Source organism: Argopecten irradians, unplaced genomic scaffold (assembly GCF_041381155.1).
Source record: "Argopecten irradians isolate NY unplaced genomic scaffold, Ai_NY scaffold_0423, whole genome shotgun sequence".
In the NCBI taxonomy this organism is placed as follows: Eukaryota; Metazoa; Mollusca; class Bivalvia; order Pectinida; family Pectinidae; genus Argopecten; species Argopecten irradians.
Window position 1 is genome coordinate 13,692 of NW_027187890.1, and position 15,083 is coordinate 28,774.

Consider the following 15,083-nt stretch of genomic DNA (forward strand, 5'->3'; position numbering starts at 1 on the left):
TGACGTGTTTTTCTTAACACGACAAAAGCATGCCGAGGGTCGCTTACATCTGAGAAACGTCCCCTTAATTATTGTTTTAATTCCGCCCACGTACCACCGGGTGCTTCAGTTAAAAATCTTTTTATATACTCACTTACTGCCCCCCTGCTTGTTTGGTACGCAATTAGTTTAGTTCTATCGGGCCCTATTTGTGTTAATGTGGCTACCTTATCTATAGCACTGAGCCATTCTCTACATTTTTTGTATCCCCATCATAAGGAGGTATAGAACCAACAACCCCTTGGACATTGATTGCTGACGTTAATCCGGTAAGTTGTTGCCCGAAGTTACCAAATAAAAGCCCTACATTTTCGGCCATGTTGCATTCTTGTCACTCACATTTTATGCCCATTTCTTGCGCTCCATGTCCAAGTTCGTCATCCTGGTCACGGCACCAGAAAAGACCCCATGTTATAAAACATAACTCTGGGTCTTTTTGTTTAATTTATTCCTGGGTTCATGATCGTATAGTGTTTATAAAATATTCTTTCTCTCACTGTCTTTGGTATATCCAATTTCCTCTTTATTATATTAGTTTCATTTTCCGGACTCTTCCTGATGGTCTCTCTGCTCTCTCTGTCCGGTCTCTCTCTCGTCTGCCTCTCATAACCCCCGCACCTCTATTTATCCCCAAACTTCCTACGATTCTGAGAAGACTCCAGAACCCTTTTACCTTATTTGGGCCCATGTCCAGTATAAACTGCTTGACCAGCGTTTTACTCCTACTACTAAGTCTAGGCTCTTTACTTAGGTAATTGTATCTAATTACAGCATATGTGTACTGGTCATTAGCTATGGACTTGTAATGAACCCCATTACGCCTAATGACCTCCCTCTATGTGTACTACATCTGTAATGCCTATACCTTCCTTGATGATATATATACTGGTTACAACTCTTCCCTATAATTATCTGTCAATACATGTTATTACATATTTAAGACCTTTTTGTAACACACCTCCCATACTTAAGGAATATTTGTAGTTATGTTAAATCGACAAATGTTCCCAGACAATTACTTACAAAAAAGCTTAATCATTACTCCGATTACTAATATTCAACTAAGACCCAGCTTTTTAGGTTCGTTAAACATAGAGTTCCTGAACAACACCCTCTCACCTCTCTTACCACTTCATTCAAATTATAATGCAGATCACTTAGAAATCAAAACAATACGCATAACGCCTAGAATTATAATCAATGCGCATAATGTTTATTAATTGCATTGGCTTGCACAGTTCATAACTTCCACGTCTATAAAATAAATATTTGGTTAGCACAGTTCATAACTTCCACGTCTATAAAATAAATATTTGGTTAGCACAGTTCATAACTTCATAATCCCATGTCTTTAAGTAGTATAATCCACAGGCGGTAGTAATCCACGTATGTTAATTAATTAATTTTATAAGGTCCACGCATAATATACACATAGTTCACATAGTTCACGTAATTAATAATCCAGGATTCATAATGAAGCGGAACGACTTCTATTGTATGTAGTCGATAATCCACTGAAGAAATTCACACCACAGCGTCAATAAATATAAGGATCACACGAAGACATTTTCATCAATATTGTCACAAAGTTATGTCAAATAATAAATATTAATCACTGCTTGAAAGTAGTGATCATCCTTTTATAACAATTGTTGCCACGCGATGTCCGCACTGTATTGCACGTTATGGTTACAACGTAATATGTAAAGTTAAATAAACACAAAATATCCACAATTACTAAGAACATCATTGTTTACATTGTGGATCGAGTTGGATCCGATATTGAGTTTAATAACCCGCTCATGGGGGATCCTGAAACATTTTCTGTGGACGTAGCATTATTATTAATGCTAGCCCCACTATCTGTAGGGACCCGATTACTGGGCGTCCGTGTTGGTGCATTCAAACGTTGGAGCAATTCCAGGGATCGTTGGAAGGTCGGAGGATCTCTGGTGGGTACTCTAAATCGTAACATGTCCAAATGTTGTCGAGGAGAAGCTGGCGGTGGTGCCGCAAAGCGTAGATGTGCTCTTCTGGCAGCGTCCCAAACTGGCGTGGTTGAAGGTCGTTGAGCAGGAGGTAAACTGTTAAGCATCGTCAATTCCCCCCGGAGAAGTGTAGGTGAAGGCGTAGTGGATGTGTATGTGGTGGACACTGGGACGGAAGTCAAGGGTCGGACAAGTGCAACTGGGCGAGATTTTGTACAATTTTGTAATTTTGCACGGTAATACCATGCGATAGCCGAACATACGCTTCTTTTTCAATAGTTGACCAGCGACATTGTGTTTCACTTAGTTTATGCGACAAAAAGTATATTGGACGCTCATTTTTAACATTTGGAATAGAATCTTCCGTATTGTCCGATCTTTGTGTTAAACATGCTCCTATACACTTATCACTAGCGTCAGTATATAATACGTATGGTTTATTTACGTCTGGATACGCAAGTTGTGGTATGGCAGTTAAACTTTCTTTGAGATACTCAAATGCTTTTTGACATGACGGAGTCCATTTAAACCTTGCCCTTTTTCTTGTTAATGCTATGAAAGGTTCAGCAATTTCTGAGAAATTTGGTACAAATCGTCTATAATAACTGACACAACCGATAAATCCTCTAACTTCTCTTACATTAGTGGGTTCACCCATGGATCTAATGGCCTTTACCTTGTCCATTTCTGGTTTAATTCCATTCCTATTAATTACAAAACCCAAATACTTTGTTCCATCTTTAACAAAATTACATTTCTTCCTTTTTAATTTCAAATTATTTTGTCTCAATCTATCAAAAACTGTTTGAACATCTTTAATGTGGTCTTCAATGGTTTTTGAAAATATTAAAATATCATCCAAATAAGCTATAGCCATGTGATCTAACCCTTCTAGTACTATTGACATTAATTCACTAAAAACTGCTGGAGCTGAAGTTAACCCAAAAGGCATTACAAGAAATTCAAAGAGTCCTCTATGACAAACAAAGGCTGTTTTAGGTCTATCTTTTTCATCTACCAATACTTGCCAATACCCACTTTTAAGGTGTAAACACGTAAAATATTTTGCTTGGTCTAACCTGGCTAAAATATCATCAATTACAGGTAACGCAAATGAAAATGGTTTAGTGATTTTGTTTAATTGCCTGAAATCAACACAAAACCTTTTTGTTCCATCTTTCTTATCAACTATTACTACAGGAAAAGAAAATGGTGATTGTGATCTTTTTGATAATCTTAGCATCCAACATTTCATCAATGGCCTTATCTACCATTTCACGTTTGTTTAACGGAGTTCTATACGGTTTCATTTTTATTGGCGGACTATTACCAATATCAATTCTCATTTTTACCGTGTCGGTATGGGTCAAATCTTTATCATGTTCTACAAACAAATTTTCATTTTTCTTTACAAGTTCCTGTATGATTTTATCATGCATTGACGGATTTTCAGTACTATTTTCATCTTTTGTCTCTACACTTTTATCTCCTAAGTGACATGATGTTTGATTTATTTCTTTTTCATTTACTGATTCATTTTTTGCGATAATACAACCCTTCTTAAGATGGTATGTTTTATTAGTACTGTTAACTAATAGTAACGGTAGATTACCATGTTTTAATATCTTTGCTATATTGAGTGACTTACCATTAGGCCTGGTTCTGACCCTATAAAACCTGAAACCACAGGTTTGGTTTGAACTATCCCTCCATTATTTCTCATATGGGACTTAACTTTAGTTACACATAAAACTGACGTTTGAGGCTTTACTTCTATACCTTGTTGTAAACGTAACAATGAACTAATATGTATATCCTCCTCTAATGGAACATAGGTACTCCCTATTCTCAATTTCTTGATGTCAAAATAAAGTCTTACGCCGTGTTCTGTCAGAAAGTCACGACCTAAAAGCAAATTCCTATTCATTTCATTTACAATATGGAAGCATTGTTTCACAGTCACGTCACCTAGCTTAAATGTCAATATAGCACGACCTAATGTGTCCATAGTATTACCATTTACTGCTTGTAACTTAATACTATTTAAAAGTTTCGTTTTTGGCTGCAATAAGTCAAATACTCGTTTATGCATAAGTGATACTTGAGCTCCTGAATCTACAAGTGATCTAAATTTCTGTTTACCAAAAGTTAACAATACTGAACTTGGTGAGCCTGCTAAGGGTATTTCATAAATCATTGTTTTATTGCCCTGCCTACCGGTTTCATTGTAAGGAGAGCGTCTTAGTTTAACCTTTTTCTAGGGTTCCTATTCCTTAACTTCCGGCACAGCCTCTGAGGGTGACCTGTTTGGTTGCACTCCCAGCATACCAATTCCCTATTTCGTACCCTATTCTGACCTATTTCCATAGGTTCAGGCCCATGCGCAGGGATTGAAGGACCAGAACGCTGCGGCATTCTTAGTGCGAATCTTTTCCGCAGATTTTGTTCTGTCATTGCGCAGGTTACTGCGCCCTGAAAGGTTTGTGGGTTATCCCTCATGACCTTTAACCTTAATTGGTCATTTACTAACCCATCTGTAAAAAAACCTATCATCTGCCTTTCAATGGCAGGATTCCCTTGTTGCATTCCTATGTATGCATCTTCTGCCAGAGTAAGGAGTCTCTCAGCATACACCTGAACACTTTCATGTTCTTTTTGACGTGTTTTCCTTAACACGACAAAAGCATGCCGAGGGTCGCTTACATCTGAGAAACGTCCCCTTAATTCTTGTTTTAATTCCGCCCACGTACCACCGGGTGCTTCAGTTAAAAATCTTTTTATATACTCACTTACTGCCCCCCTGCTTGTTTGGTACGCAATTAGTTTAGTTCTATCGGGCCCTATTTGTGTTAATGTGGCTACCTTATCTATAGCACTGAGCCATTCTCTACATTTTTTTTGTATCCCCATCATAAGGAGGTATAGAACCAACAACCCCTTGGACATTGATTGCTGACGTTAATCCGGTAAGTTGTTGCCCTAAGTTACCAAATAAAAGCCCTACATTTTCGGCCATGTTGCATTCTTGTCACTCACATTTTATGCCCATTTCTTGCGCTCCATGTCCAAGTTCGTCATCCTGGTCACGGCACCAGAAAAGACCCCATGTTATAAAACATAACTCTGGGTCTTTTTGTTTAATTTATTCCTGGGTTCATGATCGTATAGTGTTTATAAAATATTCTTTCTCTCACTGTCTTTGGTATATCCAATTTCCTCTTTATTATATTAGTTTCATTTTCCGGACTCTTCCTGATGGTCTCTCTGCTCTCTCTGTCCGGTCTCTCTCTCGTCTGCCTCTCATAACCCCCGCACCTCTATTTATCCCCAAACTTCCTACGATTCTGAGAAGACTCCAGAACCCTTTTACCTTATTTGGGCCCATGTCCAGTATAAACTGCTTGACCAGCGTTTTACTCCTACTACTAAGTCTAGGCTCTTTACTTAGGTAATTGTATCTAATTACAGCATATGTGTACTGGTCATTAGCTATGGACTTGTAATGAACCCCATTACGCCTAATGACCTCCCTCTATGTGTACTACATCTGTAATGCCTATACCTCCCTTGATGATATATATACTGGTTACAACTCTTCCCTATAATTATCTGTCAATACATGTTATTACATATTTAAGACCTTTTTGTAACACACCTCCCATACTTAAGGAATATTTGTAGTTATGTTAAATCGACAAATGTTCCCAGACAATTACTTACAAAAAAGCTTAATCATTACTCCGATTACTAATATTCAACTAAGACCCAGCTTTTTAGGTTCGTTAAACATAGAGTTCCTGAACAACACCCTCTCACCTCTCTTACCACTTCATTCAAATTATAATGCAGATCACTTAGAAATCAAAACAATACGCATAACGCCTAGAATTATAATCAATGCGCATAATGTTTATTAATTGCATTGGCTTGCACAGTTCATAACTTCCACGTCTATAAAATAAATATTTGGTTAGCACAGTTCATAACTTCATAATCCCATGTCTTTAAGTAGTATAATCCACAGGCGGTAGTAATCCACGTATGTTAATTAATTAATTTTATAAGGTCCACGCATAATATACACATAGTTCACATAATTAATAATCCAGGATTCATAATGAAGCGGAACGACTTCTATTGTATATAGTCGATAATCCACTGAAGAAATTCACACCACAGCGTCAATAAATATAAGGATCACACGAAGACATTTTCATCAATATTGTCACAAAGTTGCAATCAATTACTAATTATTAATCATTGTTTGTATTGTGTATAGTTAATAATCCACTGAAGAAATTCACACCACAGCGTCAATAATATAAGGTTCACACGAAGAGATTTAATCAATATTGACATAAAGTTATGTCAAATAATAAATATTAATCACTGCTTGAAAGTAGTGATCATCCTTTTATAACAATAGTTGCCACGCAATGTCCGCACTGTATTGCACGTTATGGTTACAACGTAATATGTAAAGTTAAATAACACAAAATATCCACAATTACTAAGAACATCATTGTTTACATTGTGGATCGAGTTGGATCCGATATTGAGTTTAATAACCCGCTCATGGGGGATCCTGAAACATTTTCTGTGGACGTAGCATTATTATTAATGCTAGCCCCACTATCTGTAGGGATCCGATTACTGGGCGTCCGTGGTGCAGTTGGAGCAATTCCAGGGATCGTTGGAATCGGACAGGTTGGAAGGTCGGAGGATCTCTGGTGGGTACTCTAAATCGTAACATGTTCAAATGTTGTCGAGGAGAAGCTGGCGGTGGTGCCGCAAAGCGTAGATGTGCTCTTCTGGCATCGTCCCAAACTGGCGTGGTTGAAGGTCGTTGAGCAGCAGGTAAACTGTTAAGCATCGTCAATTCCCCCCGGAGAAGTGTAGGTGAAGGCGTAGTGGATGTGTATGTGGTGGACACTGGGACGGAAGTCCTTACATGACCCTGGCTGTTAATAGGACGTAAAACTAAACAAACCAATCAAAGGTCGGACAAGTGCAACTGGGCGAGATTTTGTACAATTTTGTAATTTTGCACGGTAATACCATGCGATAGCCGAACATACGCTTCTTTTTCAATAGTTGGCCAGCGACATTGTGTTTCACTTAGTTTATGCGACAAAAAGTATATTGGACGCTCATTTTTAACATTTGGAATAGAATCTTCCGTATTGTCCGATCTTTGTGTTAAACATGCTCCTATACACTTATCACTAGCGTCAGTATATAATACGTATGGTTTATTTACGTCTGGATACGCAAGTTGTGGTATGGCAGTTAAACTTTCTTTGAGATACTCAAATGCTTTTGACATGACGGAGTCCATTTAAACCTTGCCCTTTTTCTTGTTAATGCTGTGATAGGTTTAGCAATTTCTGAGAAATTTGGTACAAATCGTCTATAATAACTGACACACAACCGATAAATCCTTTAACTTCTCTTACATTAGTGGGTTCACCCATGGATCTAATGGCCTTTACCTTGTCCATTTCTGGTTTAATTCCATTCCTATTAATTACAAAACCCAAATACTTTGTTCCATCCTTAACAAAATTACATTTCTTCCTTTTTAATTTCAAATTATGTTGTCTCAATCTATCAAAAACTGTTTGAACATCTTTAATGTGGTCTTCAATGGTTTTTGAAAATATTAAAATATCATCCAAATAAGCTATAGCCATGTGATCTAACCCTTCTAGTACTATTGACATTAATTCACTAAAAACTGCTGGAGCTGAAGTTAACCCAAAAGGCATTACAAGAAATTCAAAGAGTCCTCTATGACAAACAAAGGCTGTTTTAGGTCTATCTTTTTCATCTACCAATACTTGCCAATACCCACTTTTAAGGTCTAAACACGTAAAATATTTTGCTTGGTCTAACCTGGCTAAAATATCATCAATTACAGGTAACGCAAATGAAAATGGTTTAGTGATTTTTGGCGAGGATCACCTCGCCATTGTGATCGTGGTTGCAAAATTCTCTTTCAGTCAATTTCCTCAATATGATTGGCTTAGAACTTGCTCGCAGATACTAGCGCTCCTAACGGCAGTGTATTCAACAACTTTGATTTTACCGGGAATTTTAAATAGCAAATTTTGAATATGAAAGTTACTGAAATAAGCGTATCTGTAATGTTGAAATAGGAGAAGTAGATAACTGCTTTCATATCCTTACCATATACACTATCCAAATGATCTTAGGTTGGAAAATTTTCACTTGAATTGTTTACAATGTATTTAGACTTTCCGTCCCGAAAATGTTGTTAACAATGCATGAAGACGTTTCGTCCCGAAAATGCTTCGCTTCGCCCCACGCGTTTTGTCCCTACTAGTGACAATTATCCCGCAACGGAAAAAATGAAATCAATGTTTCACCTCAAACATAAAAATTTTTACAATAATGATTTTTGTAATTTGAATCATATTAGTTCGGGAGCAAATAAATCTCAGGACGAAATGGAGATTTGTTTATCACGGCTGCGTTATGCCACATGTACGTGTAAATCCACAATGGAAGAAAGACAACTCTAAGAAAATTTAGGATAAACTTTGTAAACTGATCAAATAGCGCGTGAGAGACGATGAACATTTTCTAAATGTCCAAGCTGGCGTAATCTTCCAACTTACGGCAGTTAATAAGGTATGAATATTTACCACATCCATAATTATCGATAATTTTATAAGCACATGTATACATTATCAGATTATATATGCATACATGTATTAAAGCACGTATAGAGGTTGTCACTAAAAACATTTTAGCCACTTTCATCACATGTAGGCCTACAGGAGCTTGACGTTCTGATAATATATATAACGTATTCAGTAAACTACGTAATTAACGAAGTATTTTTGGTCCGAATGACAAAAATCATACATAAAATGTTCGTATAACTCGAAGTGAGATTTTTTTGTACTACTTCATTTGTAAATCGATGAAAATGCCGATTTCTTTTTCATAATTCTTCCGTAGAACGGCACTTAAAAAGCTGTTTCAATCTACAACAAACGTGGAGAAAACGGTTAAATGTTTAGCAATTATCCTGAGTTATATTTTATCAACAATCATCAGAGATTAGTAATTAAAACTTACATAAACATACTCCCGATTCTCACTTGCATTGTGTGATCACTCGAGCGGAACTAATCTCTACCACCTGGCACAGTCTTACAAAGGGGTGTTCTCTTAATGCCAACATATTTATCAACAACAGGTAGGTGTTGTTTTAGGAAACAATCGGAAGGCAATTATATACTGTTTCATATAAGCTGTCTTTATTTTCACCTGTAAAGTCACTTGAGATTTACCTGTATTTCAATCAGTATCATAGGTAACATTGGTGGGTTTTGGATAAAAATTCCTTCAATATATTCCGTATTATATACAACGTAAATTATAAATCATTGATAAATCAGTGCTTTAATATGCTAAGAATTAATATGGAGCTACATGTGGATTATTAAGAACGATGCATTTTGAGTTCCAGGTGAAATATTTTTTTACAAATCATATCTCAATTTTATCAGAAAAACAGGTTTCTTGATCAGTGTATATTCTAATGTAACAGTATTCTGTTTTGACATAGGAGTTCCAGTAGGGCTACATTCTTAGCCAACTTTCATTTCTTGTGACCGTGCATAGTTGCGCATGATTTCTCTTATCGCTTAGACGTACACCGTGAAGTATTTGGTTAGAAAATGAGTGGAGAAAAACAATATCACAAAAGTTTAAATTAATATTGTCGGAAATTTTGACCTGTTGATTATAGTTTAATTTGGTAATCTATTGAAGCCGACACAAACACACATTATGATGTTTTATAAACATTGGTAATAATATATCATTGGGGTTTAATGCTCTATATGTATTTTTGATACAAAATATTTTTAGAAGTCACTTAATAATGTAAAAATACTAAATGAAATGAGATTGAAGACTGTTACTTAGGGTCTTAACCATATTCATTTTAATACACATTATAGATGTTAATGTTGCAATACTGGCAAAATTATTTCAAGTCCATATGTTGAAGGTCTTGTAATTCTCAAAATGTTGCAAACTTTTAGTGCTCAGAATACCAAATTAACAGTTTTCTATTTTTTTTTCTGTTTAAAGATTATAGTACATATACCAATTTGTATCTAGTAACAATGTTTGACCGAAATTCAACCATAGGAAAGAAATTTATATGTTATTTCTAACATGCACAAAAATATATAATTTTACTGCGCTGTTAACGGACAACAGTTTAATTATTGGGTGCTCTTTTGCTATAATGATATACAAATGTACATGTACATTTACATTATAATGTAACATCACGCTGATCTAGAAATACCATCTTAGGATAAGAAAGCAGGAAAATTATATAATTATGATAAATGATGCATCCTAATGCAACTTTCAAAATATATTGTATGTTCTGTTAACTTAAAAAGGTCAGTCAAGTACAAGTAAAATTTGGAAATCATATTTGACATAAATTCACTTACTCTTTGGTAGGTTATTAACGCAGATGTTACATGTACATGTACTATATATGTATATAAGGTCACTTAACAGACATATATGGAAGACCTTGTGGAAATATATCACTTTTCAACAGGCAAAAGGCTTATATAATTTCAAACTTTTAATCAAATTAGTGTTACACTAAGTTGAAACTGGATAATTCCTTTTTGGATTTTTTCTTTGATATTACTGAATGGTAAAGTTACTTCCATGTGAAATAAGTTTCAAAGAATTTTGCTTGATTTTAGTATCAATCTATTGAAAATCTAATGAGATTTATACCAGAGATTTAAGATATATCAAGGAAATCTTTAAAATTCTTAAAATAAAATCATTGTGAATTTAATTTAATTTCATTCATAGATTCTATTGTTATATTTTCATAGATATTAACAGAAACATATATTATGTATATATGTATCTGATATTAAATATGAACACTTATTGAAATGAAAATTAATCAATATACACTTAGATAAGTATCAACACAGGTAACTTTTACAGGTAAATTTACCTGTGGCATTGGGTCTGCCTTTAGGAAAAAGACTATAACCACTGTCACAACAAACTACCCTACAGCTAAATCCAAAATGTTGGCGTTCAGAGATACACCCCTTACAAATGCAATCACACAAAAGCCTACACGATCACTGTTTTTAGTGCGATTACATCTTTGAGTATGAACAATACTAGTTCTTTGAACTTTTTACTCGGCAAAATAAACTTATCACCGTGCCCATGCACACATGCATATGCATATACTTATACTTCTGTGTGCACATTATCAGATACATTATATGACAACTGCTGTATTACAATCAATTTATGAAGGACAAAACTCCAAAGAACAGGAGGACTAAAGATCAACAGAAGATAAATTTCAATAATATTTACTCTAAACTGGTATTGTTATTTAAAAAAAATGTTTAATTATATGATATTAGCCTTTTCGGGAATTACTCTGTTAATACATTTATTGTTTTTTCTTATGTTTTACAGAATGTCTACATGCAAGTATCATTTCAATTGGAACCAGTCCAGGAGAAAAAATGTGTGAACAAAATGAAAGAAATCATTTTCAACTGTGGTAGCTTAATACTGTAATAGTTTTTGATATGAAAATAATTACTATCATCATATTCAAATTCCATATATATAATACATTTAATGTTGTAAACATATTTGATCCAAATAATTACCATCATCATCTTCATTCCATATATACAATACACATTAGTGTTGTGATTTGTGAATTTTACTTTAATATGCATATACTTGGTATTTGTTTATTTTCTATGACATCTACATGCTTGAAATAAAAAGAATAAATAAAACATTAAATTTATAACACAATATGACATAAGTTGTTAATATTTTTAGAAAACATATTAAGATTATTGTTAATAATACACTAATCATCATCTTCGGCATACTTTATTCAAAATAAATTAGATATTAATTTGCATAACACAGGTTGTCTTATGTTTTCCCTCCTTGACTATCAATCTTCTCTGATCACTCTGAAAATGGTGATTTTACCTTTTTCGGTCGCCACATGAACTGCCTTAAATCAATTATATCCAATGCAATGAGACAACTGCATTTATTATAACGCTGTAAGGCAATTCTGCAAGATCAGCTTACATTGTTAATTTACATTGAACATATACATGCACAGTATGTACCTTATTTATATCTCCTTTCCTATTTTCAATATACCTTGATGACTTGGAATCTTATCTGGCGGAAAAAGAATGTTAATTGTCTGACAACTATTGACAAATTATTTACAGATAATATTGAAATGTATCCCAAACTTTTATCATTTTATATGGCGATGACACTGTTCTACAACAAATGTTAAACGGATTTGAATAATATTGCATTACATTATTGCATTATATGGAAATTATAATCTAATATATCAGAAAGATAAAAGTTGTAATATTCTCAAAACGTAAATTGGCCCAACAACACCAGTTTACGTTATGGGATATAGAATTATTTTGATAAGAAGGGTATACATATCTATGTATATTTTTTAACATTAATGGTAGCGTTTTTAAAGAAAAGGAAAAAACTGCTGAACAAACAATTAAATCAGTGTCTACTATTTTTAAGAAACAAAGGAATGTATCCCTTCCTGTTGATTTTAAACTGAAAATATTTAAGTCACTTGTAATGCCAGTTTTATTATACTCATCAGAAGTATGGGGATTTGAAAATACAAATATTGTAGAAAAAAAATCATTTGTAATTTCCTCAAGTTAAAAAAGTGTATAAAACAATTCATGGTTTATGGCGAGCTAACAAGATACCCAATTGATATTGGAATAAAATGTAGAATGATTACTTTTTGGCATAATGTATACTTAACATGAAAATAGACCAGACGTTTTTAGCTCGCCTATTCGAAGAATAGGGGGGAGCTAATGTTGTCACCCCCGGCGTCGGCGTCGGCGTCAGCGTTGGCGTCCCATTTCACGTTAAAGTTTTTGAGCAAGCTTCTGTTTCGTCAATTGTTTAAGCTTAAGTCATCATAAATGTTTCTGATTTTATTTTCCTAATGTGTATGGATGCTGAACGTGATAATACAACCAATTTTGGGCCCTTTAGGGGTTTTTTGAGTCTGTTAATTTGTCATATTTCACGTTAAAGTTTTTGAGCAAGTTTCTATTTTGTCTATTGTTTAAGCTTAAGTCATCATAAATGTTTATGATTTTATTTTCCTAATGTGTATGGATGCTGAACGTGATAATACAACCAATTTGGGGCCCTTTAGTTTTTTTTTAGTCTGTTAATTTGTCATATTTCCATGTTTAAATAGTAAATACTTGAACAACAACTTCTTCTGAATAGGCGAGCTTTGCTGTTCTCCGACAGCTCTTGTTTAAATGGCTGTAAGATGTTTAAGATATTTTATCAGAGCTAGTTTAAATCATGTTTGGATATATCAATCAACTTGCTGTTTTACAAAAGACTAATTACAAAAACTTGTTAAAAGTAGACCAATTGACCAGTTTATTCAGAAATGGTATGACTATATTGATAAGTCTTCTTGAGGACTGACATATTCTATATTTAAGACATTTTGGCATAGAAAAATATGCCTCTTGTCTTTCTCTGCTGCAAAACAATACTTGTTAACTGATACTTTGGTCCCAGGAACTTAATGAGAATAGCAATTGAGAATGGACATTTTAATTGACATCAAATTAACAAGGAAAAAGTTTAAAGATGCTATAAAGTCATTTGGCATATAACACCATAGGAAATATTAGAATGGGCTCCTAAGAGTTTAGTACATGTTTCTTATTTAACACCTTGGTGTCCAAGGAATCCTCAAAAGTCCAAACTGGAAGGAACACTAGCAAACTTTATTTCTTATTGTCAAAAAAAAAATGTTGACTTTAGAAATATATCCTCCAATCATTGAGACCGAGCCATTTAGTACTTTCAGTACTATGATAAAATATGTAAAGAAATTTTAAAATTCTGTCAAGTGTTTTTCTGACAGGGGAGGTAATCAATATTGGAATTTCATGAAAATTTTGGTAAAATTTTGGTGCAGAATTCAACATAAGATGGCACCCAAACATAAAAGTTTAGCAAGAGGGCGAATCTTAATTTCTTTTTATCCACAGGTATGCGAGATGCCATTCTTCAAAATTAGTGACAGGTGACCAGACTTGAAAACTCCATTTAACCTGGACAGTGGCAAACGTTAACGTATCGTATATAGAGAATTGATTTGGTTCTGCGGTCTCTATAACATCCTGTAAGTAGTCACGACCTCTTGACCTTTCAAATTGACCAATCAAATATCTACCTCCGTATTCCTAGACGTGAATTTTCAGCAGCCAAAGTAATATATAGAACTTTTAGAATTAATTTAGTGTATGTAGTCATTCCGTTCACAAAACACAACATCGCTATCAGAATAACCATGCTGTGATGAAATGTCGTTCTCAGTTGATGTAGCCAGATGGAGAAAAATGCATTTGAACTGAAATACAATGAGTATGAAAGTGATCATAGTATGAAGCCTCTGATGGGTTGTTGTCAAATCCTCCTGTATGGTACGAAAAGAGAATAAGGATATGTATTTTAATCGAATTCCGCATCGGCTTACTGTAAGAAATAAATATTATCTTGCAAAACGATTCTAAAAAAAGTTTAATGTCAGAAGTGGGATTCGAACCCACGCCGGGAAGACCCGATTGCGACCTGAACGCAGCGCCTTAGACCGCTCGGCCATCCTGACTTCATACTATTTAGGAGATTCTATTGGACTGCAATCACTAGCATACTGCTTTTTGATGAAATGTAAATTACTGGATTTGGATCCTTTCTAGGATTGGACACAAATACTTAAAATGACAAAAAGTAATTATTTATATCGTCATTATAGGATAAATAATACAGTACTTATTTTGTTTCAAATTATGGACACTTTCTTCGATGTGTGCAAGTTGTTAGTGAGAATTCCTGACAGTAATCAGTTTTAAAACTTCGAGACAAATATATGTT

General features: G+C 34.5%; 1 non-coding gene across 1 annotated transcript; it reads right to left on the reverse strand.

Moving 5' to 3' along the window:
- Positions 1–14,733: 14,733 nt before the first annotated feature.
- Trnal-cag (transfer RNA leucine (anticodon CAG)) lies at positions 14,734–14,817 on the reverse strand. The gene has a single exon. It is a non-coding gene; the product is annotated as a tRNA-Leu (tRNA).
- Positions 14,818–15,083: the final 266 nt, after the last annotated feature.